The sequence below is a fragment of the Echinops telfairi genome, unplaced genomic scaffold, assembly GCF_000313985.2.
Source record: "Echinops telfairi isolate 266 unplaced genomic scaffold, ASM31398v2 ScPeMD7_2186;HRSCAF=2738, whole genome shotgun sequence".
Taxonomy (NCBI): Eukaryota; Metazoa; Chordata; class Mammalia; order Afrosoricida; family Tenrecidae; genus Echinops; species Echinops telfairi.
The window spans coordinates 4,189,063-4,198,113 of NW_022106084.1; the positions used below are offsets into that span (position 1 = coordinate 4,189,063).

The 9,051-nt window shown below is 36.8% G+C and overlaps 1 pseudogene; it reads left to right on the forward strand.

The window, feature by feature from the left end:
* Positions 1–395: 395 nt before the first annotated feature.
* Positions 396–962, forward strand: LOC101646921 (annotated as a pseudogene).
* Positions 963–9,051: the final 8,089 nt, after the last annotated feature.

The following is a 9,051-nucleotide window of genomic DNA, read 5'->3' on the forward strand; positions in this document are numbered from 1 at the left end:
CATTTGTAGACAATTGGACATCCCCTTACAGAAGGGTCACAAGGAAGAGACAAGCCAGTCAGGGTGCAGTACAGCACCGATGAAACATACAACATTCCTCTAGTCCTTTAATGCTCCCTCTGCCCCCACTCTCATGACCCCAATTCTACTTTACAAGTTGACTATACCAGAGCATGTACACTGGTACAGATGGGGACTCAGCTTGCAGGGAATCCAGGACAGATAAACCCGTCAAGACCAATGATAAGAGTGGAGATACCAAGAAGGTGGGGAGAAGGTAAGAGGAGAAAGGCAGAACCGATCACAATGATCTACATATAAGCCCTTCCCAAGGGGATGGCCAGCAGAAAAGCGGGTGAAGGGAGACAGTGGTCGCTATAAGACATGAAAAGAGAATGAAGACCATTCTCAGTGACCAGACTGTCGACATTGCAGAGGATGTCGACATTCCCATGATGGGGCGCAGTCATCGGGAAGGGTTCCAGAGGAACCTTGCCTAGGGACTTCAATCACAGCAATGTAGAACGCAGTCTCCTGGAAAGAAGAAGAGGCTTCGAGTTGACAAAGGGGAAATAGAAAGTACTGTCCACACTATCTACAGTCATGTACAGAACATGTTCAAGGGTATGACATTGGGTTTCCGATACAAGATGAGGTGTGTGCATGCCCACTTCCCCATCAACGTGGTTATTCAGGAGAATGGGCCTCTTGTTGAAATCCGTAACTTCTTGGGTAAAAAATACATCCAGAGGGTTCACATGAGGACAGGTGTTGCTTGTTCCATGTCTCAAGCCCACAAAGATGAGTTAATTCTTGAAGGAAATGACATTGCACTTGTATCAAATCCATCTGCTTTAATTCAGCAAGCCACAACAGTTAAAAACAAGGATATCTGAAAGTTTTTGGACAGTATCTACGTTTCTGAAATAGGGACAGTTCAGCAACTGACGAGTCAGCTCTAAGAGGTGTCCAGCGACATCTAGATCAGTGGTTCTCAACCTTCCTCATGCCATGACCCTTAACACAGTTACTCACGTGGAGGTAACCCCCAACCATAAAATTATTTTTGTTGCCACTTCATAACTGCAATTTTGCTACTGTTAGGAATCATAATGTAAATATCTGATATGTAGGATGTATTTTCAAAGTTACAAATTGAACATAATTAAAGCATAGTGATTAATCACAAAACAATATGTAATTATATATTGTGAAATATTTATGTGTTTTCTGACAGTCTTAGGTGACCCCTCTGAAAGGGTCGCTCGGTCCCCAAAGGATTTGTGACCTACAGGCTGAGAACCACTGGTCTACATGATTCCTTTAGACTTGTCTGCGATGCTTTGATCCAATCCAAAAAAGTTTATGTAATGAAAAAAAAAAGGCATGAAAAGGAATAATGATTTATGGATTGTCAAGAGTTCATGAGGGAGGCGGGGTGGGGGGTAGAATGAGCTGATATCAAGGGTTCAAGTAGAAAGACAATGTTTTGAAAATGATGATGGCAACATATGAACAAATGTGTTTGATTAATATGCTTGAATTGTGATGAGCTTTAACTGCCTCCAATAAAATGATTAAAAAGAAAAAAAGATATAGCTTCTGGGGTCTTGTAGTTAAAGAAGTGGCCATCTATCAGAGAAGCAACAAGCCCATATGAAAGAAGCCCATCAGCCTGTGAGATCATGAGATGTCGACCAGATCAAGTAACAGGCATCTAAAGACCCCAAAACAAACAAATGAATGAACAACAAACATATTGTTGAGTATGAGGGGTTCACAGCAGAGGCCCCAAACCCATCTGTAGACATTGGGACATCCCCTCACATAAGGAAGGGATGAGTCAATCAGGGTCAAGTATAGCACCGATGAAACACACAATATTCCTCTGGTTTCTTGAGGCTTCCTAACACCCCACTATCATGACCGCAGTCCTGCCCTTCAGTTCTGACTAGATTGGTGTATGTACACTGGTACAGATAGGAGCTCACGATGTGTGGAATCTAGGTCAGATAAACTCCTCAGGAAGAGAAATGGGAGTAGCGATACTAGGAGAGTAGTGGGACGGTGGGGAAAGAAGGGGAGGGAGGGGGAACCCATCACAATGATAAAACAAATAAGGGGAGGAAAAACAGAAACTGTGGGGGAAGGAAGATAGTGGTCAGTGTAAAATATGAAAATAATAATAATTTATAATTTACCAAGGGGTCACAAAGGTGGGGTGGAGAGAGGGAAGGGAAAAAGAGGAACTTATACCAAGGGCTCAAATGGAAAGTAAGTGTTTAGAAAATAATGATGTACAAATATGCTTGATGCAATTAATGTATGAGAGCTGTAAGATTCCCCCAATAAAGTGATCCTAAAAAAATAATGATAATAAGATAACTTTTAAAAGTATAAGGATAATCCAGGGTACATTAATTTATAGAGACAGTAACTGGTTTAATTATTTCTTGGTGTTATGGAAGTAGAGCATGGTGAGATAAGGGGAGTGATAATGAGTACAAAAAAGATGAAAATGTTTTAAAATTGGTTGTGGTGAGGATTGCATAACTTTTCAATATGCTTAAACTACTCAATTATTCAATATATGAATCATAAGTCAATAAACTGTGAATATATATATGTGTATGTAATTTGAATTATGGGGAAACAGGGGGAGAATAAAATAAAAAACAGGGCAATATTTTTACAGGATTATTATAAGGGTCAATTTTTAGGTATTATTTTGTGATTTGTAGGCTATAAAGATCCAAGTTATTTTTATGACCCAGAATTAGAGAGGAGTAATGTGATAGAAGAGCTTTAATATGCAAATAATATTTCCCTCCTCAGCCAAAATTACAACTTAAGCTGATATCAGTGAATGAAGGAAGATAAGGTTCTTCTTACTCTCACAGACAAAAATGGCACAATTGTTTTGCACAAAATGACACAGCAACTCATCTCCAGAGGAAAAGGATAAAAAGAGCAACAAAGCAGTAGTGCCAACAGGAGAAAGACGTAGATGGAATGGTCAGATAAGACACCAGTTTGAACCAAAAGAAATTTGTTGTAAGAGATTGAGTCTGTCTTTTATCTTTTACACAGTTGGTCAAAGAAATAAGCCACTTCTAAAAATATAATCACTGGCTATTTTTATAAAACTCATATAAAAAGAGAAAAACTTTTTCAGGGGCTACAATCTTTCCCCAGCATCAATCCCATGTATCAGACAGTGCATTTTCATTCAATTGCTTTAACTCTTTCTTTGTTTTACTTATGGCCATTGAACTTTCTAAATGGACAGTTTTTTCAAAGCAATGTCAGCATAAAACAGAGTGTACACACAGCTACAACTGTGTAAAGCATGCCCACTTTTCTTTTTCTCTATAAATGATGATGGCCCCCAAACAAACATTTTGCAAAACAATAAGAGTTGTAATTTTGATACCATTCAAATAAATAAATATGGCATCAAATTTAAATAGCAAAGGGGGGAAAAGGCTTAGGATATAGACACGTAGCTGTAAAGGTTTGATGGGTAAAGTTAGAAATGTTACATGTGAATATCTAAGGCAATTATTTCACATTTTCTGTTATTCAACATTCCTTTTTCTTTTTCTTTTTTTCAACCAGTTCTTGGCTTGTAGCAAACATTTATCTTCAGCCATATTAGTTTCCTATTTATTCATTATTTGTTTAGCATTGCTCTGTGATTGTATGTTTCTCTGTTGTTCATTTTTGTATTTATTCATTATTTAAATGAAGAACAGAGACTATAAATGAGCATTTACAAAGCATTTTCTATATAGTGCAATACTAACTTGTCTTTTTAAAACTTAATTACTAATTAACAGTATTATTTGAATGAAACCTGGATTCTAGAAATAAACTGGTGTATTTTAGTACTTTTCCCCCTCTTTAACACATATTGAAAAGTGGGACATCCACTTATGATAACAATTACTCAAGAGAATCTATTTAAGTATATCCAGCAGATGTCTCTCTTAGACTCCTCCAATCAATAAAATGATTCTGATCCCTGTGATGGAACTCGCCATGAAGTCTTATCTGGTATATTAAGAGTTTAATGTTACTCACCAGGCACTTGTTTATTAAGGTACCACAAGTATAATTCAACTAGATTGCTAAATGTCAAGATGACCTAGTTTCCAAAGCAAAAGAACGGATAAAAAAAATATTATTTTTGTTTAGTTTGTTTTTATGTTAGAGATATAACTCTGCCTGGTTCAAAAAGAAAACTATGAGACATAGATGAGGCTGAATGGTCCAAATGATAGTAATTAAACCAGAAACACTTTAATTCACATCTTTGAAGAAATAGACAACCTTTTAAGGAAATAAAGACCAAATACTAATATGTGTAGCATTGTGATATATAGTGCATGTAGAGATTAAATATTCCCACATGCTCCAAATTACTAACCAAGTTTTAAATGTGAGAATTGAAATTCTCTATATATAATCAGTTGTACACATGGACAACATAAATGAACTAGAATTTAAAAGCAACAAAATGTTGATTTTTTTTTTTACACTAAACTATCCTCTTCATTACTTGATATTAGAAAAAGTACTTTTTAGCTTATATGGATTGTTGGCACTCAAATTCTATCTTTAGCTGTTTTCAAATGAAACAAATAAGAATGCTCATTAATAAATCATTAAGACATTAAGGGACAGTGTCTCAGTCAGGGTTATATAGAGAAATATATATCACACAAACACAAGTGGGGTTAAAATTTTTGTTGAATAATGAAATTAAAAGATAATTAAAATAATTTCTCACACTTTTTGAAGCTCCTTCAAAAAAATACAGCAATTATATAACTATATATGTAAATGTAAATAAGTAATTGACTCATATAATTGTCAGAGGCTGACAAGTCTAAGATCATGTCATGTGACAAGCTTGCAGTTCATCCATAAGCAAGGCAATATAGCAAGTGAAAAATTAAAAGGGAAAACAATTCTGAAAAAAATATATATATACTTATAGTCTGGAAACAAAACATACCCTAAGAAAATTCCTTTTGTACTGATTAAGTGGTAACATTAGATTATGAAAAGATATTACATTGGGTTATATTATATTACATTACATTACATTACATTACATTACATTATGAAACAGCAACTAGTGTTTTGCTCAAAAATCGAGAACCATAGTGTAACCAAATTAACATATAAATTAACTATCATACAAACTGACAAAATTTTATAATCATCATTTCTATCACTTTCCCTTGAGTTTTAAAATTAATTCTTTATTTCTCACTCTGGATTCTTCCAGGAACCCTTTGATGGAGCAAATTACTCTCTTATCTACTAACTGAAGTGTTGGTGATTCCAGTCCATGCAGACGTACCTTGGAAGAAAAGATCTAGGTGACCAAGTTCCAATAAATTCCCACTGAAAATTTATGGAGCACAGTTTTACTTGGACACACCTGGGGTTATCATGAGATAATATTGCTTCGATATTATAGGGTTGGTTGGTTAGTTGGATATTTGGCCCTTAACTTTGAAATATATAGCTTTAAAATTAAACAAAAAAATATGCACATAAGTTTCTCAAACTAGAAAAGTACTATTCTTTTTTATAAATTCGATAGTTAGTTATATTACAATACTCATTGATCATTAGGGTTTTCAGAATTACTCCATTTAATTTGTTCATTTGTATCCTCTCACGGAACTGTATTTTTTCCTTTTCTCCATACGTGTTCATTTTGTATCCTTTCACCATATTGTTCAATATATATGGTGAGTAAATCATCAGAAGCTAGATTATATGGAGAAGAGTGTGGCATCAGGATTGGAGGAAGGATTATTAACAACCTGTTGTATTCAGATGACACAACCTTCCTTGCTGAATGAAAGAAGAACTTGAAGTACTTGCTTTTGAAGATCAAAGATTTCAGCCTTCAGTATGGTTCACAACTCAATATTAATAAGTCCCAAATCTTCACAACTGGACCAGTAGTTATCATGGTAAATGGAGAAAGTTTGAAGTTGTCAAGGATTTTGTCTTATTTGCTTCTACAATCAGTCCTTATGGAAGCAACAGTCAAGTGATCAAAAGACATATTTCATTAGGTAAATCTGCTGCACAAAGCCTCTTTAGAGTACTGAAGAGAAAGAATGTTACTTTGCGGACTACCGCGTGCCTGACCAAAGCCATCATGGTATTTTCAATTGCCTTATATGGATGTGAAAGTTGGACATTGAATAAGGAAGACTGTAGAAGAATCGATACATTTGAATTTGTGGAGATGGAGAGCAATATTGAAAGTACTATGCTCAAAGGACAAACTGATATGTATTTGAAGAGGTATAATCAGAGAGCTCCTTAGAGGCAAGGATGGCAAGACTTTGTCTTATAGACCAGTCCATGAAAAAGACATCATGATTGGTAAAGTGGAAGGACAGAAAAGAAAAAGGAAGGCATCCATGAGATGGATGGACACCGTGGCTGCATCAATGGGCACAGGCATAAGAGCAATTGTGAGGATGGCATATGCTTTGTTCTGTTGTGTATAAGGACACTAGGAATCACAGGCATCTTTAGGACTCCTAACAACAACAACAATTTGTTTATTTTAGGAGTCATTTTTAGTCATTTGTACATTGAGCTTATTGTTTCCAATAACTTTGGTCCTTCCCCAAATGTAATAATATTCCGTGCTAATCGATCAGAAGACCTAACATAGTAAAAATTATAGTCCTGTCCAAGGCACTATACAAGTTTAACTCTATCCCAACACAAATACCATCTTTCCTTAAAGAATTGATAAAAGTAACTATCAACTATACATGGAGAGGGAAGAAGCCCAGAATTAGCAGAGAACTCCTCAAGAAGAAGGACACAATGGGAGGGCTTGTTTACCTGACGTTAGCACATACTATACAGCCGCAGTTGTGAAAACAGCGTGGTACTGGTATTATGACAGATATTCAGACAAATGAAAAAGAACTGAAAACCAGAAATAAAATCATCAGTGTACAGACAACTGATCTTTGGTAAGTGTTCCCAAATTATCAAATGGAAAGCAGATACCCTCCTTGATAAGTGGGGCTGGGAAAATAAGAGAGAGAGAGAGAGATCTACCTGCAGAAAAATGAAGCAAGACCTTTACCTCACTCCATGCACAAGAATAAACCCATGGTGCACCACAGACCTGGAGGTAAAACCACAAACTATTAAGGCCATTAATAAGGGAATTGGGACAAACCTAAGACCTTTGGCACAGGGAATACATAGGCACAGGGAATACAGGAAATAAGGAAGGACACAAACACAGAGGAAGGACAAATTGACAAGTGGGGTATACTGAAGATAAAACATCTGTGTTCATTGAAAGACTTCACCAAGAGAGTAACAAGAGGGCCCAAAGTCTAGGAAAAGATCTTTAACAAGGACACACAAGACAAAGGTCTTATCACTAAAATCCACAACACTCTGCTAGCCTACAATAAGAAAAAAACAAATAGCCCATTGAGAAGGTGGGCAAAGGACCTGAACAGAAGTTTCGCAGGGGTGGACATCTGAATGGTCAATAAACATATGAGAAAAGGTTGCCGATCATTAGCCTTAAGAGCAATGTAAATTAAAACAACGATGAGATCCCACCTAACACCCTCAAAGATAGCCCAATTCAAAAAATCAGAAAGTGACAAGTGTTAGAGTGGCTGTTGAGAGACATGAACTCTCATCCACTGCTGGTGGACCTGTAGGTATGTGCAGTTGTGGCAGACACCTCATCTGATGTTGATTTAAGGACTAAGAGTGTAGGGGTGGGGTCTAGGCTATCAATCTGGAAATAGCCAATGAGACTTCTGTGGGCATGGCCTTCTCCTGAGAATTCTGGGAAATCTGGTACTTCCTTCTTGGAGGTCAAAGACACTCTCTCTCTTTAACTCTCTGGGAGACATTGAAGAACACAAGCCACATGGATGCAACCAGACCTCTGAATCCGGAGAATCTACAGAGCGACCCCTGCCAGCATTGAGATGCTTACAATGCCACTGGACCCAAAGACTTTCTACCCACTGGCTGGTGATCGTCCTGCATTTGGCTTCATTGCATGTGTTTCGTGATTTTGAAGAGGACTTTATAGATTGGGATCAGACATATGGGCTAATATCAGACTTATGGCCTTGGAGTGCACTGGGTTGGGATGTTTTCTCAATGTTCAATTTCTCTTGTATGCAAATCTCTTTCTTATACAGTGAACCCTCGTTTATCGCGGTTAATCGGTTCTAGACCCTACTGTGATAAATTAAAGTCCGCGAAGTAGGATTCCTTATTTGTAAATCAAATATTTTCGTAGTTAGAGCATAGAGGACATGAAAAAACACCCTTTAGTCACCATTACACTCATATTACCCAATTTATTAGACGAAAAAGGGAAAATACAGTAAAACATTTTGGACATTACAATTATCATGTATTATTTATTATGTTATTTATGGCATCTAGTTTACAGTATTACATATTTCACATACAGTATTATTATACATAAGTTCTTACAAATACTGTAATCAATAGCCTTTGAAATGACTTAAGGGATGTACTCTACAGGTGGGTCGCAGTCTTTTCCCTCTGAAGGAGCGGGTGTAGGCAGTAGGTACTGTTACGCAAAAACCGCGATAGAGTGAAGCCGCGGAAGTTGAAGCGCGAAGTGGCGAGGGTTCACTGTACACATATATGTGTCCATGGATTTGTTTCTCTAGTTTACCCAGACTAACACAGCAGTCATTATAAAAATCGATTTGGTGATACCTAAAACAAAGTGGAAATTGAGTTACCATATAGTCCAGCAATCCCCCTATTGGGCATAGACCCAGAAGAAGTAAGAAACAGAACACGGCCAGACATCTGCACCCCAATGATCATTGCGACACAGTTCTCAGTTGCAAAGAACTGGAAACATGCTAAATTTCCATCAATTGATGACTAGATTAAAAAACTCTGGTATATACACACATTAGAGTACTCCACATCCCTAAAAAGCAGTAATGAATGCATGAAGCACATCGTCTCATT